The sequence below is a fragment of the Protopterus annectens genome, chromosome 2.part0 (assembly GCF_019279795.1).
Source record: "Protopterus annectens isolate FY-2018-M chromosome 2.part0, PAN1.0, whole genome shotgun sequence".
Lineage (NCBI taxonomy): Eukaryota > Metazoa > Chordata > Ceratodontiformes > Protopteridae > Protopterus > Protopterus annectens.
The window spans coordinates 7,586,033-7,603,744 of NC_056728.1; the positions used below are offsets into that span (position 1 = coordinate 7,586,033).

The window sequence follows — 17,712 nt, forward strand, 5'->3', positions numbered from 1 at the left end:
CACATTCCAGGCATTGATAACTCATTAGCAGACTCCCTTTTTCGTTTGCAGTGGACCCGTTTCCGGTTGCTAGCTCCAAATGCGAAACCTTCTCCGGTTCGAGTGCCAGACCATTTATGGGCTTTAAGAGCAGACGAGAATAGTGGCTAATGTGGAATGCCCCAAGTGGAAGAGCAAGGGTAGGGTACAATAAATGCATACAGCAATTTTTGCAGACCAGCTTATCCAGAGGCTGGAGACAAGTATGGCCAATTCCACCTTACCAAATCAGGACTTACACTTTGGTAATGAAAGAAAGAGGATGGACTTTTGGAAGGGCAAGAAGCACATTGTCAGCTCTGAATTGGTTTCATCAGGCTTTGGGTCTGAAGGATTTAGCTAACACATTTCAGGTACGGACAATGTTTAAGGGCTGGGGGAAACAAACACCCAAGAGGCCTGATAAGAGGTACCCCATAGGTCCAGCGGTTTTACGTAAACTGTGGCTTGCAGTTTCAAATGTTTGTTTTTCTTCTTATGAGGTAGCATTATCTAGGGCTGCCTTTCTGCTGGCTTGTTGTGGGGCATTTAGATGGTCTGAAATTATTCAACCACACAAGAAGAAAGGTCAATGGACAGTTTTACCACTGGCACAGGTACATTTGCTGGGAGAAGACACTTGGGTTTATGTGGCTAAATTCAAAAATGATCAAGAAGGCAAAGGTTAGCGGGTAAGAGTGGTTACCCCAAAGGGTTTAAAATGGGGTCTTGACTAAAGTGCTAGTAGAGTACTGCAACTATTGGGGTAGGACAGGTGGTCCATTCTTTTGTCATCAGTCAAGGTGAACCTCTGACACAGGATCAGGTGAGAACAGTTTTAAAGGAGGCAATCAAGTTGAGCAGCCTAGACTCAGATAAATATACATTACATTCCTTTCGAATAGGTGCAGCCTCATTTACACATGCAATGGGAGCTTCACAGACCAACATTATGAAGATGGGCAGGTGGAAGTCCAATGCTTATAAAGGCTATGTAAGGTGTAAATGGCTTTAACTATTGTCCTTTATAGTTCAGCTCTCACATCTTTGGATCAGAAATACATTTGGATAGTGGGTCATTCTTCCATTTGGAGACTCCATCGCTTTGTCCAGGGCAGGCGGGGCTTCTTCTTCCAAGGAGGAAAACGAGCTTCTTGCAAAGCAATTTGGTTTGGTGCATCAGGAATGTGGTGGCACCATCTCAGGGCAGTACTACAGCAAGCTGCAAGAAGCAATAAATCTCCTACTGCCATTTTATTGCACCTAGGGGGTAATGATATTTGTCAACTTCCAATAAAAGATCTAATTGGTTTGATGGTACAAGAGATATATTGCATGCATGAATGCTGGCCACAAGCTATTATCTGATGGTCAGAAGTGGTACAGAAAAAGAAATGGAGGGGGGCTAGGTCCATTAAAGCTGTGGAGAGAATGAGGAGAATTAATAGTTCTATGGATAAGGTGTTAAGGTACATTAACGGGTTGTACATACCCCACCCTGGCATTCAGGTCTGGTGGCCAGATAGGTATGATAAGGATGGGGTTCATTTATCTGAAGAAGGTTTGGGGATTTTTTATAAGGAATTGCAAGCTGGTTTAGCTTTGAAGGGCATTCGCTTAGGATAGGTTGACATGTGCTGGCAGAAGGGAGGAATATTCCTCCCTTCTGTGGCAGGAGACAGGAAAGGTAAGGGAGGCCAAGGTAAGTGGGGGGGGGGGTCACAGGACTCTTCAGCTGGGCCTTCCACAGGCCAGACAGCCCCAAGGGATTGTTGCCAGGGGACTTACAAGCCCGGCAATAGCTCCTTGGCAGATTGTAAGGTGGCCCAGAGGAATTGTGATGAATTGTGAAATGAAAAAGCTGTTATGATGTGGGTATGTTGAATCAGAAGGGCTGAATATTGACGTGCTGTCTGTTGTCCTGTAAGTTTAGAGGAATGCTATGAAAGAAATAAAATGGCCTCCCTGACATTCCTGCTTTGCGCACATATCATAATAATTGGCTTCAATTTGAGTTAGTGGCAATAAACACATAGCTGCAGCCATTTAATCCATTTGAGGTCTCGTGTTTTTTTGTATTAAATATGCAGCTTGTGGCAACACTGACTTGTAAAAGTCGATACATTTATTGTCAACGGTACCAGAGAATGATAATGTTCTGAGCTGGTTTTTGGATATGGCTCAAAGGTTGATATGGATCATTAAATGAATTATGAACACTATGTTAAATGTTTTATGTAAAGCAACATCTAAAAGATCATTCTGTTGGCATCAATGGCAAAGTAAGATATTGATTCGTTAAACTTTATTAAAACCAGGTAGAGCTGCACCAATCTCAGACAGCAATGGCTGGCAAGCCAATCGCAGCAAGCTTTCATTTGTCTGAGGCAGGTCAGCCCGGACTCAGGTTTCAGTGGGGGGAGGTGGAGAATAGGCAGGATCAGGATAGGTAGGAGGGCTGAGGTGGGCTGGGCTGTACAGGGGAAGGGTTGAAAAAGCTGGGAATAAAGCAAATCAGTCTTTTCAACCTCTACCTTGGCAGCTTGTCCCACCCTACCCACCCCCTCGTAAAAGCAGGGGTGTACTTGTCAGTTAGTTTAGGACCGGGTAAGGTACTTAGGGAACCAGGTGGCCTACAAAGATGATCGCACTAGGGGTCGTGAAGGAATTTCCTGTTTTTGCCCACTGGGTTTTTTCAGGTTTTCGCCTTCTACTCCAGGTAAGATAGACAGGTTAGGCTAGATTGTCACAGTCATGTAAGCAGAAAACAGGAAAGGTAAGGGAGGCCAAGGTAAGTGGGGGGAGGAGGTCACAGGACTCTTCAGCTTGACCTTCCACAGGCCAGACAGCCCCAAGGGATTGTTGCCAGAGGACTTGCCACCCCGGCAATGGCTCCTTGGCAGATTGTAAGGCGGCCCAGTGGAATTGTGATGAATTGTGAAATGAAAAAGCTGTTATGACGTGGGTATGTTGAATCAGAAGGGCCAGATATCGACATGCTGTCTGTTGTCCTGTAGGTTTAGGTGAATGCTATGAAAGAAATAAAATGGCCTCCCTAACATTCCTGCCTTGCGGACATCTCATAATAATTGGCTTCTATTTGAGTTAATGGGGTGGCTAGAGCCTTAGCCAGTATCCGGAATCCCAGGGGCGACAGGTGCAGGCCATCTCTGACAAAACATTGTGGTTTGTCGATGATGTCATCCCAGGCAGACAGATACTGGTTCCCCTTAGAATAACACCAGAATCTTAGCCAATTGTTGAAGTCAATCATTTTGTCCTTGTACTGTGGTATCATTCTGGGTGATGGCAGGATGCTACTCGGGGCTAGGGTCATACCTGCCTGGGCTACAAGATCGGACAGCTCCTTCATGTCCCTTTTCATGTAGTCCAGGGAGGTACATCTCAGGTCATTCACAGCAACATGGACAATGACAGAGTCATACTGGCACTTGTTGTGGAGTGACATGAGTACGCATGTGCATTATGTGGCGGATCCTGGCACCTGACAGGCAGCTGACAGTAACTTTCTCCTTGTTTAGCCTGGTGAGTAGAACAAGAATTGTGCCTGACTATAGAGTCACCTACAATTAGAGTGTTGGGTACATTGTTATGCCATATGGGCTGTGTTTGAGTGGCACACTGAGTTTGTGGGCTATGTACCATTTGGGTTGTGTTGGGGGGGTGGAGTTTGCGTTTCTGCTTTGGAGGTCCCTGACGCTTTGGCAGGTTTTTATTGAGAGCCTCCGTGAATGTAGGTGTGTGTTTTGTGTTTCTATGTGTGTGTTTTGGTGGTGTAGGTTTTGAGGGACTATGTGATGAGTGTGGTGCAATTGTTTACCTTCTCCTCTTGACTGTCTAGTTCAGTCTTGGGTGATTAAAGCTTTGCTTTCAGTTTGGCTATATAAGTGCATCCCTCACAGGTTGTAGTGCTGGGTGGTAGGAGGAGAGAGTTGTCTGTATTGTTCCTCTTTCGGCTTTTCCCAGTTAGGGGTCGCCAAAGCGGAACTCCAGTCTGCTAATGATTGGCAGTAGATTTTTTTACGGGTGCCGAGGTGCCAGCTCGACGCCCAACTTTCAATGAAGGCACGCCCATTCTACGCATGTCTTTCGAACGCCACTCGACCGCGGGAAGGACATTCACACTCCACACAGAAGGCGCTCCAGCCGAGAATCGAACGGGAGAACATCTTGTTGTAGAGGGTTGTTTGTGTACATGAGGCAATTGCTGCATCGCTCCAAGATGCCCAGATTCATCAGGTAGACAGGAGAAAAAACACTGGGAGCTGACCCTTAGACATGCCTGGATAGGTGCCTATTTGTTACGTACTAGAAACCGCTTTCCTCTAGACAAGTGAGGAAAGTTGAGTGCTGTAGTAATTTGCAGCTTATTTAGTGCTTAGGGGTTCTGAACAAGTGCTGAGCTCAAAGAAACAGACTTGAGTGCTAAAACTAAAAAATTGGCTAGTGCTAAGAAACAAAATTAAGCTAGAAGGCTTCCCTCCAACACAGAAAGGCTTGGGGGGTGGGGGGGGGGCTCAGAAGCCTACAAACAGTCCTGGACACAGCAAATCTGTATCCAGACCAGACTACTCACAGGAAAGGCAGGAAACAAGCTTAGAATTTTTTTTTAAGTGGAAAGAGAGAAAGGAGGAGCAGAAACCAAGTGGATTGGCCTTCTGAAATTTTCTCCCTGTATTAGGTAGAGTGAGGTAATAACACTAGACTGGGAGCAGTGTCCCAGTTCAAATTTACAGTAGGGACGGGCAACTGCAAAGCCACCAGCTATAAGAACAGCATACAAATAGGGATGGGGGAGTGGGAAACAAACTGCAGAAATGTTTCTCACAGCAGAAAAGTAGCAGTGAGCCTTTAAATGAAAGTTTTAAACAGATAAAGTATCTAATCGTGTTGCAATTAGATACTTAAGCCTGGTGTTCCAGTTAACAACCACTATGCAGGCCAGATTCTGGAATACACCGTGGGAAAAATATTCGTGCTGTAAATAATACTGAAAAACACTGAAACATATTAATTTGTCAAAAGTATCCTTTTTTCTTGTTAGGTACGAAAAAAGCACTGCTCCACATTCTGACAGTAGCAGGTAGGCTTCTGTAATCTGCCATCTAGATACACGTTTTTTTTTTTGTATAAAAAACTTCATATATTTTACTATTACTTTCTAAAGGAAAATAGCATATATATAGCAAAGCTATATCGTAAACTAAGCAATTTTATCATAAAATACATTGCACTTTCTTGCTTTTGAAATTCTTAAGAAATACGAGTCTTCACACGGATAATTTCAGAAATCCCCGATATTAAAGCTTAGTCGGTTTTGTCTACGTTAACATCAGTCTCTCTTCTTTTCGACAAAAACATTCACAGAGCACATGGTAGCCGAATAAAAGTGAACAGCGAAGCTATGATGCATTACATGGCAACATTAATGCTTTCTCAATTCACTCAGAAATCATACAAGAGTTTATAGTACATTTGCCATGCCACAACCGGAAAGCAGCGAAAGACTGTCTTACAAGACCACCAAACAGTTCATTGAAATGTCAGACCGTCTTTACTAAAGCTGCTGCTGCTATCAGTGCAAAAGCTGACAAATAAGAAAGCTGAGTTGGGATAAGGTATCCTAACATCTGGTCAGGTGCGCACGTGGTCATAAGGCCAGCTGAGATACATACTCATTCTCCACACGCACAGCAACGGGGACTCCTGATCTACGGACAAAGCGGCAGCCATATGTTTAACAATGCACCCGGAACAATGTAGATAAAACAACACAGTCAAAAAAACTGGTGAGCGCACGGTCAAGTAACTGTTTTAAATAAACAGCTTCGATCCCATTTTATCTTTCCTATCGGAACAAGCCATCTATTTATGTTTTCAGGTACTCACCGTTTACATGGCCATGTGCATCTTTTCCAAGTTAAAACGCCCCGTAAACCACGTAGCAAAGGAAAAAGGCAATTCCGCCTAAATAGTGAACCGAAAGTCGGGGGCTCAGGCCACAAAGGTTTTCACCTCCAGCGTGGAGACCCTTTAGGGACCTTTGCTCCAGGCCATAGTATTTATTTTATTATGGGGATGATCTCTGGCCCAGATCGATATTGGTTAATTGAAACAATGAGGTGAAGAAGATAAGGTCCTTCAGGTAACCAGCCTTTGAGAACAAACACATAAAAAACGTGTCCTGTAATTCATGACGAATTTCCTCGCTTATATTCGGAAAAAGGCGCGTCATACTTTCCTATTAATATTAGGGTTGCCACCTTTTCAAATGCCCAAAGTAGGACATTTTTGTAGAAATGTCAGATTTTGTAGGGCAAAACCATACCACAGCCACTACAAAACACAGAACTTCACTTTTTTGCCTAAATAAAAGCTTATTCTTGTAGCATTTGGTTGCTTATTCTGTTTCTTGTAACATCTAGACGTTTCAGATATAAAATGACTGTTTTATGCAACTATTAAAGAAAATACAGGAAATGTTTTTGTCCTAAAATCTCAGGACATTTGCCATTTTTTCATTTTTTTGCAGGACAGAGCTGCCCAAACAGAGACTGTCCCTCGCAAAGTGGGACAGGTGGTAACCCTAATTAATATGGTATATTTATCTTTGGTTGTTGGAGATCAGAAGACAGTTTTTGTTTGTAGTTTTGAAGTAATGACATAGCTGCGAGTCTTCCAAATCGAAAATGTGGCACACTACCTCCCGTGAGGTGGAACAAATGTGCACAATGAGGAACATTTAACTAGGAACTTACAAACAACTTGTACCAACAACAAATTCACCTAGGAAGTTCAATTTTTAACGCATTAATATAACTCAGTATTATTTACTGTAGCCAATGGATGTCAGTTAAAACAGTTCTTAACAATGATCGTTCCTAACGAGGGACACTTTGACAAGTATGAGTACTGACAGTGTAGTGCAGCATAAGGGACCGATTCCCTCTACCCGTGTTGATGGTAATTAAAGAGAAAGTATGAGAACCACCTCGCCGTATTTAACAGAAAACCAGTATGAAGATTTCCACATTAACCTGGGCAAATTTCCCCTTCCTGATATGAATAGCCACACTAGTTTTCTCCTGAGAAGATTACCTTGGTTCTAAGTGAATGGGACTATGAGCTGAAAACAGTTGGGTTTTGTAATCTCATCAGCTGCCTCCTCCCAGTGCATTATGGGCAACACACAGCTTTCAAAGAAAACAAGATTTCATCAGTGTTTATGTTCCAATTAAGACATTCAGTTTAGCAAAAAGTTAAAACTGGTAATAAGTAGCTATTCTTGTTCTGGGAGGTTTGAATTGTGTAGAACTTAATACTAAGGTGATAACATATATGTACACATATAGATAATTTGATAAAGGATTTCAGAAGGGATGTTCATAAGAGTATCAAGGACAAAGAAAAAAAGTGAGAGTACTTATACTAATTGCTAGAGGAGCTCCAGTAGTGATAGAAGAGGAGGAAAAGATAATAAGTAGTGGATTTGTGGTAGCAAAGGGTTACTGGCAAAGGATGAGGATTATGATGGCATGTATTTATATCCCACCTAAAACTACTATTATGGAGTTAACTTTTGGGGAGAAATAACCAGCTTTCAGCTGATTGGAATTTTGATTAGCAACAGTAAGGATGTATCTGGGGGATCTAAAAGGGAAAATGTAACAAGAAGTTAGATTTCTGAAGAAATTTCTGAAAATATTTAGTATGGAAGATGTGAATTCAGTTACAGGAACTCAGAGAATTTACTTACTCCCCAAGGTACAATAAGTGGGCTAGAATAGACATAAATTGTATTTCACAGGAACATGTGCATTTAATTGAAAATTTTGACACACATCTAACAACTATTTCAGATCATGTGCCAATAGCAACGATGATAAAAATGCAGGATAATGAAGTAAAAATGAGACACTGGCACTTCCCCACTTACCTGTTAAAAAGAGGAATTTAAGGAATGGGTAGTGGAAATTATTTGAGTTATTAGGGAAGGCAGAAATGTCTTCAGAAGTTATAGCTAGTGAGTGGAATAAAATGAAAAAGTAGTTTAATAACAGGGTAGAAATAAAAGAAAAACAGACATAGTTAAGTAACAGGAATTATTTAGAAGGGCCGACAAAGACTGGAGTATTGCAGAATAAGGGGAATCAGTCTTCAGAAGTTATAGCTAGTGAGTGGAATAAAATGAAAATGTAGTTTAATAACAGGGTAGAAATAAAAGAAAAAGATATAGTTAAGTAACAGGAATTATTTAGAAGGGCCGACAAAGACTGGAGTATTGCAGAATAAGGGGAATCAGTCTTCAGAAGTTATAGCTAGTGAGTAGAATAAAATGAAAATGTAGTTTAATAACAGGGTAGAAATAAAAGAAAAAGAGATATAGTTAAGTAACAGGAATTATTTAGAAGGGCCGAGAAAGACTGGAGTATTGCAGAATAAGGGGAATCACAAAGAACAATATGAGGTACAATTTCACAGCTCTAAAGAGAAAATAAGAGTGAATGGATAATGTGCATGAGTTTAGAAAGATTGCTGTTAAGCAACTGTTTTTCATAACTCCAGAGCATAAAAACTTATGGTTGTAGCTAAACGTTGGGAGCCTATAAAAAGAATATGTATTAGAGCTTCTGATTATAAAGTGTTTATGCCTATAACAGCTAAAAGAATGGCAAAAAATTGATAGATATGAATCAATGTAGTTTTGTGGAGGGAAGGCAAACAACGACAACATTAACAGAGCAATGTTGATCCAGATGTAAGCAGAGTATAAGAAAATACCGTTGTTGATGACGGATCTTGATACAGAGAAAGCATTCAACAGAGTAAGCTGGGATTCTATGAGTAGGGCAATTTGAATTCAGAGTTGCAATAATAAGATTAATTAGGATGATATATGGGGGGAGACAAAAATTAAAGTGAGAGGGTTTCTTTCTGATAAGTTGTGTCTGGACAGATGAGCCAGATAGAGGTGTCCTCTTCCCCCTTTGTTATTTGCTTTACATTTAGGAGCCACTGGCAAAGAAAATAAGGGACTCAAAAATTCAAGGACATAGTAATCAAGATTAAGTTGGCTTTATTTGCAGAAAATATTATTTTTATACCTGATAAAAAACAGAAAATGACATCTCAATGTTATGGAACGTCTTGAGACAGTTTCAGCAGGCTATAAATTTAATGAAGGTAAAGACTATAACTACAAACTATGTACCTACAGATGAATTGGTCCAGCAATACCCATTTATGGGGACGCGACAAAATGACGTATTCAGAAGTATGGATTAAAAAGGGTTCTGTTATAGAAGCTAAGGATATGTGAGAGAGACTAAACATAACATCATACAAAAACTGATAAACTGGATGCTGTTGTTTATGGATATGGATAGCAAGAAAAAAGCTTTTAGTCTCTTAAATTTTATATGCGGATCAGTCACATTTTTATCAGTCAGAGAAGCTGTGAACAATTATTAATAAAGAGACAAAGGGTTTTATGTAGAAGGGGAAAAGTGCCAAATGGGATAAATTGGTCCTTCCAATATAATTAGGCAGATTAGGATTACCTGATTTTGAAGGGATATTTTAGAGCTATACATTTAAGGCTCATATACAAACAGAAATCTATAATTCATAGTGAAAAGGGATGATGATAAAGTATGGGAAATTCAAGACAGAGTGAGATTTATGATGTATATCCTTAAGGGAAATTAACAACAAGTAAACAAAATATGTATTCATAAAGTAGCAGAAAAATATTTTATGTACTAAGCCAGCATGAGAATGCAGAAAAGAAAATTTTGCCTATAGGGATGACTGCAGTTAGGGATACAGAGAACAGGCAAGAGGGGGCTGGTTACTGGGAAAAAATGGCAAAGGAATCAAGGTATTGGGAGCAAAGGTTATAAAATGGGATGGGGACATTTGGACTACAGGTTACAGAGTGCCTTACCTATCAGGGATTAATATCCAAATATAGGCAAAGAAATGGGGATGGGGAATCCTAAATGAAAGTCCTGCTTTGGTAGAGTTTATAATTTAGTCTAGAACAGAAGCTGCTGTTAAAAAGGGATAATTAGCAGGACATATAAAATACTGCACAATAACTACATAAATCAAAGGAGGGTAGAAAAGATTGGGAAGAGAGGTTGGAGAAGCAATTTACAAGGAAACAATGGGAGGGGATTTGTATGGCTCCTAAATATGCAACATTGTCTAGACGATTTAAGATTTTCACTTAAAAGTGTTTGCACAGGCATTATTATACCCTAAGCATACTCCAAATAATTTTTCCTCAGATGGAAGGCAAATGTTGGAGTTGTGACGGGACAGAAAGAGGTAACTGGGAACACATGGTTTGGGAATGTAATGAGTTGGCTGACTTGAAAATGTTTCTAGACAACTGTCAGAAATATTGGGTGCACTAATGGGTAACTAAAGAAATTATTTATTTATTTTGAGCTGGCATACATGATATGAATTCCCTAGACATAGTAAGGCCTTGCTGAGTTTAATTCTGGTGGCTGCCAAAAAAGCAATTACTATAAAATGGAAATCAAAGTCTAAACCCAGTATATTCGAAGTATTGAATGTTGTAACATAGATAAGAGTACTAGAAATGGGACCTTTAGAAAAGGGTAGGTGCAAGTTACATAAAAAATAGAAATTGTGGGAACAATACATGTGGAATAATACTTTGGTGGAGGATGAGTGAGGTTTAAGGGAAGGCAAGACTTAATCAGTTTATGCAATGTATAATTGATGGTAAATATACAAAAGAATATATGTGATGCATAATGTTTGCAACTGGAAATATGTTTTTTTTCTAATAGATAAATGTATGTTTGCCTTTGTCTTAAGTGATAATTCAATAAAAGTATAAAAAAAGTGTTTTTTTCATTTGTAGATCGTTTTTGATGGACATTGCATGAAGGCCAGTACTGGACACATGCACTGCTTCTTTAAAAAGTAACAGAAGCTGATGACATCTATGACCTAATTTCCCAGTTTTGGTCGTGATCAGTGTTGGAGTAGCCCTGCCTTCTTGCTAAGGAAATTGTGGCACCTTTTAGTTTATAGAACATAAATGCAGCCTTGAAACACTTATGTGCCTAATGATAAAATAAAAATGTATTTACTTGTTTAAGTCAGTTGAATAAGCTACAGCACTGATCCAAGAAGACAAACTTAAGCCTCAGCCTGGGAGCAGACAGAAAGAGGGATGGCAGTTATTCTCATAGTTTTCACACAAATCATGAATAAATACTGTAAGCTTTACCACATTTTTGATGTCATTAATCATTCCTTGCCCCTTCTAATCCTGTCCATTTTTAGACAGTAAATCACTTAGTTAATTAAAAATTCCAGACCTAAAAAAGACGTGGATGCCACAAGGAGCTATGGGTGTTAACCGGACAAATGATGACTCATATTGCAGTGACAAACTGCAATGGTGAAGAAAACAAAAACCATGAAAAACCAAAATAAGACAGTGTGGTAAGTCCCATAATGCATTTTTGGGGCATAACAAGTTAAAATATAACTTGAAATAGTTCCAGTGATTCTCATGCATTAGTATAGTAGAGAATATTATACTATGATGAAAAAAACAGTATGACGTTAATTTTTCCCTTTTTAAAAAGATTAAAATTGGTGCACTTTGAAAGTACCGAACCACTAAAATGCACTGAAATGTAGCTACATTTAAGAAAGAATTGTTAAAATGATCTCTGACAGGCTAAGTCGGTCAGTTTCAGATTGTTGTGCAGACATATATTTCGCTGGTTAGCAATAAAGAGTACACCTCACTCTTGATGCTGTTTACCGCCTTCCTGAAACATTTTAGAGAACAGTTACCTATTATACGTGTTACTATGTGTCATTTCTGAGGAATTTCTTGAGTGAGTGGTGCAATTTTGCTGATTATTTAAGCTTTTTTTTTTTCACAGACCTACACTGCAAAGGACAAAAACATTGTTTCCATGTCTACTGCTATATGACTTCAGCCATACCTTACTTGCTGGTAGCATTTTATTTCATTTGAAGTATGGGCTATTTACCAGGCAATGACTTTTGTCCAAAAATTATAGGACAGCCTAGAGTCAACGGTGCATATATCTCAGAAGTTATGCAAGATACAGGTATAAAGGTCATTTGCCAGGAAACGCTGCTTTGGATATAAAATTAGTCCTCATTGCTTACAAAATGCATGTTGATCTAAATCCTAAGTATTTAAGTGAGTTGTTATATAAATCATATTAAAAAAAGACCCAATTTTGATCCTTTGCTCCCTCATTATTTGTGGCTTTCTCCCTAATTTTTGAGCAAGGCGGTAAAGCTAAGATTACAAACAGGTAGCAGAGCAGATTACTTGAGTCTGCTTATGTGAAATGGAAATTGGTCTGTTACAAGACCTGTTAGTGGAATTGTTTGCTGTCACTTGCCCTATCTCCTAATCAGCTATTCTCATTAATGTCTCAGCTGTCTAGCCCTCCACAAGTCCACGGTAGTAAAGTGCATCGCTATCAAAGTCCTAAGTCCAACCCTAAAGGCCTTATCTGGTCCCTAGCCCTAACCTTAACCCTAAAATTTCCCCTAAATTCTCCTTGCCACACCTCAAACAGACTCCTCCACCAACATAGGTCCAAAGCTTACACCTAAACTGACCGACCCTTCCACCCACTCTTTCGAATATGCATCAGAGCAGCACCTACGTTACCTGAACATAGATACCGGGGTAGCGCAAGCTAGAGTACACTCGTGTTCCGGACTGTGAGACTGTAGTCCGCTAGCGGCCGGGACTCGAACGGTTGTAGCATCTGCCCGTTCATTAGACCATACGGAGGATTTTCAGTATAGGGTTAACACCTGTCCCACTTTGCGAGGGACAGTCCCTCTTTGGGCAGTTGTGTCCTGCAAAAAATTGTAAAAATGGCAGATGTCCTGAGATTTTAAGACAAAATTATTTCCTATATTTTATGTAATAGTTGCATAAAATAGTTATTCTGTATCTGAAACACCTAAATGTTATAAGAAACAGAATAAGCAACTAAAATGCTACAAGAATAAGCTTTTATTTAGGCAAAAAGTGAGGTTCTGTCCTTTGTACTGGCTGTGAGTATGTTTTGGGCTGCAAAATCTGAAGTTTGTACCAAAAATATCCCACTTTGGGCATTTGAAAAGGTGGCAACCCTATTTCAGTATGGTAAAAAACATATCAACCTTAATTATTACTAACTGCCTGAGGGGGCGTTACTGGTATCTACTTATTATTCACATCCGCTTATTCTGTCAATGCCTCAAGTTAATAGTATTAATATTTTAAAAGTGCTGCTAACTCTGTTGTGATTTGTCCCTGATTGGCTGAGAGCAGAATGGGGTGAACACTAATATGGCCAGGAAACAAGAAGACGGGGATATCAGAGAAGAGAGGGAAAATGAAGTACAGTAGAAACGGTAAATAGTATCGCTACACTGTCCGGCCCGGGCCACGCGGAAATAATCCACCGAAATTAACGAGTTAGTTAGTAAGAAGGGTTCGATCCCGCTCAACCTCTTAACACAAACAATCTGGACAAAGACAAAAACAATGGGGGGCAAAGCTCTCCAAAAAGAGAAATTTTAAATATTGTTCTAAGAAACTAATTTCTGACAGAATACAAGTTCTTGTGTTACCGTGCGAGTTCTGAAGGACATGAAGTCAGAGACTCAAATGCCTGTAGTTATTTAATGAATTCAACCCTTGAGGAACAGACCCAAAATATGAGGCAAAAATCTGGACAGTCGAGAGAGGTACGATACAACATTTCCAGAAGGACAAACTGAAAAAAAATATTAGATTTTCGTAAAAGTGAAAACGGAGCAGCGTCCAAAAATGGGAAATAAATCCTGATCTGATTAACTTTGTTAAGATATACATGCCGGTGGGGAAAGACATAAACAAGGAAAGAGTCTTTACAATTTGGGCGGGATTTCACCAATAACAGGATAGACTTTTAAAAGAGCAGATTGTTCTTGAAAATGCATATTCAAATGTATTTCACAGCATTTATTTTGCCACTAAAAGAACGGTAATAGTCTCTTCCCCCAAAAGAATAGTATGACACATAACGTGCTATTTCTCACGCAACAGTATAAATATAACAAAGCAAAGCAAACAGCAATATGTGTAAGAACTACGTAAACGTTTCCAGTAATTTGCTTGCCAACAGGGGTAGTACAGTGAACTGACAGGTTCGGTACAGTCATTCTGGTAGGAGTAGATGCCTTCTAACGATCCTTGTACACCAGCTGAAACCCCTTACCTTGCAGCCCACGTTTCCTCCGTCTCCCCTAGATTCCGTGGTGTATGTGTTGGTGCTAGTTCTTGCGTTTCCCGGGCATTCTGTACGGAAAAATTATACTAGTTTTTTTCCCTTGTTTGATTTTGGCGCTCACTTGTTACTCCTCCTCCCTCTTCCGTATCTGTGCTGTCTGGTTGGATGGCATATATGGTGCCTATTACCAACCCCCTCTCATTGTTATGAGCTGCGGTCCTCACTCACATTGAAGTAGTTTGTTACCACATTGTTTTTTTTTTCAACAAACATCCTTTGCCAATAACACCCAATCATAGTAAATTAACAGCAGGTATTTTTGCTGGTGTTTAGTAGCATATTTAGCCATGCTGAGAGTTCATTTGTTAAAACTGTCATAAGTGTTTCACGGTTTGCCCATTTGCTCCCCATTATGACGGGCAGTACTCCACATGCTGGAGACAGTAGATTTACAGGTATGTGAGATTCTCTAGAGTCCCAAGACGTAAATGTCCGATGGAGCAGATCGCCTGTATTATGTGATCTGGTGTCTGTCCCCGTCCATAATTCTGCAGAATATTCCTCATATAATTTGCCTGTCCTTCTGAAAAAAATGTATGTATTTTAGTTAAACCACTAAGATTCCAGCCTGTAAATACTGCCAGTTATTAGAGTGTCATATTTTTTTATTGTTCAGGGTACAGCTGTCAACCAAATCAAGACAAATCTTAACAGAATCAGGAACAAATACAGAAATAATCCAGGATGCTTTTTAAAATATTAGCGCTATTAACGTGAGGCATTGGCAGAACAAGAGGATGTCAATTAATAAACATTTTCTGAAGTAAAAAGGTGTATAAATGTAATTACTGTCATTATTTACTAGGTGTAACTCACCTTTTCTCCAAAAGTCGCCAGTTGTTAGGGGAGATTAAGAGGAAAAGAGCTAAAAATGTGAGTTAAATTCAGGGACAACTGAGAAGTGTAGTCGAGGAAGTGTATCTCGATGCCAAACATTGTTATTCTATTTACTTGTACATTATTGGGGTTTTGTACATCTTTCACCAGCACACTGTCTTGAGCGCGCGAAAAGCCACTTTAGCATGGCCGGCACTACTCTGCATTGGTACAGATACCTCTCAACCCCTTAGCACAAAATAAATCTGGACAAATGTAAAATAATGGGGGACAAAGACCCAAAAATAGGGACAGATTTTAAATATTTTCTTATAAACTCAGAAAGTAGCTAAAATAACAAGATTTGTGTTCGCATGTGTTTTCTGAATGATATGAAGTCTCATCTTCAGTTACTTTCTTCAGTTCTCAGTGATTTTCCAGAAAACTACAGATTTTACGAGGAACAAACCAAAAATATGAAACAAAAATCTGGATATTCTGTGAAAATCTGGACAGTTGAGAGGTATACATTGGTAGGTATGATTTCTAAGTCCTTACACTGATTGTGCTTGTGGCCAATAATAAATAAATAAGTGTTTAATAGGTAAACACTGGGTTAGCTGCCTTTGTGAGCCATTTCAAGACTAACAATTTTCCACAAAAATGAGACTCTAACCCTGTAGCTTGTGTGTCTGCAAGACGAACACCTTAACCTTTATGGCAACCTGACTGAAAGTAAAGCTACTCAAAGAGGCAATTTTTTAAACTAGAGTTCACTTAGAAAGTAAATAGAAAAACAAGTTCTGAATCAATATGCATTCTTTTGAAGAGTAAGTCTGTAAATAATATGCAATAAATATTACTTGAGTTCACAAACAGCAAGCAAAGGTGTAGCTACACATACTCACCATGTATTGTTTAAAGTTTTGCAAACATGCTAGTGTGATAGGAATGCACCATAAATACTATTTTAAGGTTATAAATGGCAACGAAAATAGTGTACCCCTATCCAAAGTGTATAATGGCAACATTTTGAAGGTTGCTAAGTACATTTTTAAATGATAGGTGGATGGTGGAGGTAGCAGGATGAGGTATGAGTACAAAAAGGTGGGAGTATGAGCTCTGATGTGACGTTGGTTATACATGAGCTGGCAATTTAGTCTGTCATTCTCTCATGTCAATCACTGAAACCATGCCCTATCTTGTGTGAAATCAGTGGGATGGGATTTCTTTGAGAAACAGACAGGATTTCTGTGCTGTTTCACTTGATGGGTTAGTATGGATAATGGTCCTACAATTTAATTTGTTTACTATACCTTGGACAGGATATTAGCCACATAGTGCCACATACTGAGCACAATTTTATTACAGTGAAATGATTCCAGATTTTGAATATAAGCTATATAAAATATAAGGAATATAATTCCATATGTTGTTGACTAGGATATTAGCCTCGCAATTACAGTTGTTCACAATAACGTGCTTATGATTTTTGCTTCATAAATTTAGATGTTGACCATAACTTGGTTAGGATATTTGCCTTATAATTTCAAATAGCTTACTTGGATAGGATATTAGTCTCATAATTCCAAATCTTGGCTGTAGGTTCATAGGTTTTATTAGGCTAATGGCCACAAGGGCCTTTTTAACTCTAGCCATGCATCCCAAATCTCTGACAAGTTCTGGTACCCTTGATAAATGTGAGCAGGCATTTGAGAAGAGAAAAATTTACAAGCAACAGCCTGGGAGATGAACCATTTACAGGCTGTCTGTGTCCATTAGAGACATAGATGTCAAACCAGGGATGAATTTCTTGTTTTCCATGTAATTGTCCGAGTTACACTTGAATTGGATTAGGCTTCACATGGATGGGAAGTCTGTTCTGGAGAAGGGGTGCTCTCTGGGATACATACCCTATTTTATATCAGAGGCAAGGTTTAAGTCTTCAGAATGGGTGATTCTGGTGCTGTTTGTTTTGTGGATAAGCAGGAGGTCCGTCAGAGTGGGGTCTGACAATGTCTTGTATGCCAGGCATAGATCTCCCCTCAACAGCCTGTAGGAGACAGAATACAAGGGTAGGGCCTTGAGGCAGTCTGCATAGGGTATGTTACTTATGCCCTGTATTCTTTTAGTGAGGAACCTCTGTGGATGTTCCAGTTGTTAGATATGCCTGGTTAGGTACTTACCAAAGGGGGCATTGTACTCAATGATAGGTCTGATGAATGCTGAATACAGGGGAACAATGACTTCCCTGAACCTAGATGCCATACCTTAGGTCTGTTACATAACTAGCCTATCAAGGGGCTTATTTTATGGATGTGCAATAACTAAGTGCAATACTAAGGTGGCTCACCTACACACTGAAGGACTGTAAAGTGCAGTATACAAACTGTGCAATAATTCAGTCTAATTATATATATGCTGCTATTGTTTCAATTTTACTTTGACAATATTACCTTTATATTGTTCCTTGTCTACTTTCTGGGAT

The 17,712-nt window shown here is 39.5% G+C and overlaps 1 protein-coding gene across 2 annotated transcripts in view; it reads right to left on the reverse strand.

Annotated features, from left to right (window-relative positions):
• Nucleotides 1–14,493, reverse strand: part of SLC29A2 (solute carrier family 29 member 2) — a 459,931-nt gene extending 445,438 nt beyond the window's left edge. The window contains exon 1 of one of the 2 annotated variants that reach the window (XM_044060481.1): nt 14,337–14,493. The gene's annotated coding sequence lies outside the window, so the exon portion shown is untranslated. Of the gene's footprint in view, nt 1–5,928; nt 6,261–14,336 lie in introns of those variants that run through there. The other variant, XM_044060479.1, reaches the window with a different exon arrangement.
• Between the last annotated feature and the right edge of the window lie 3,219 nt (nt 14,494–17,712).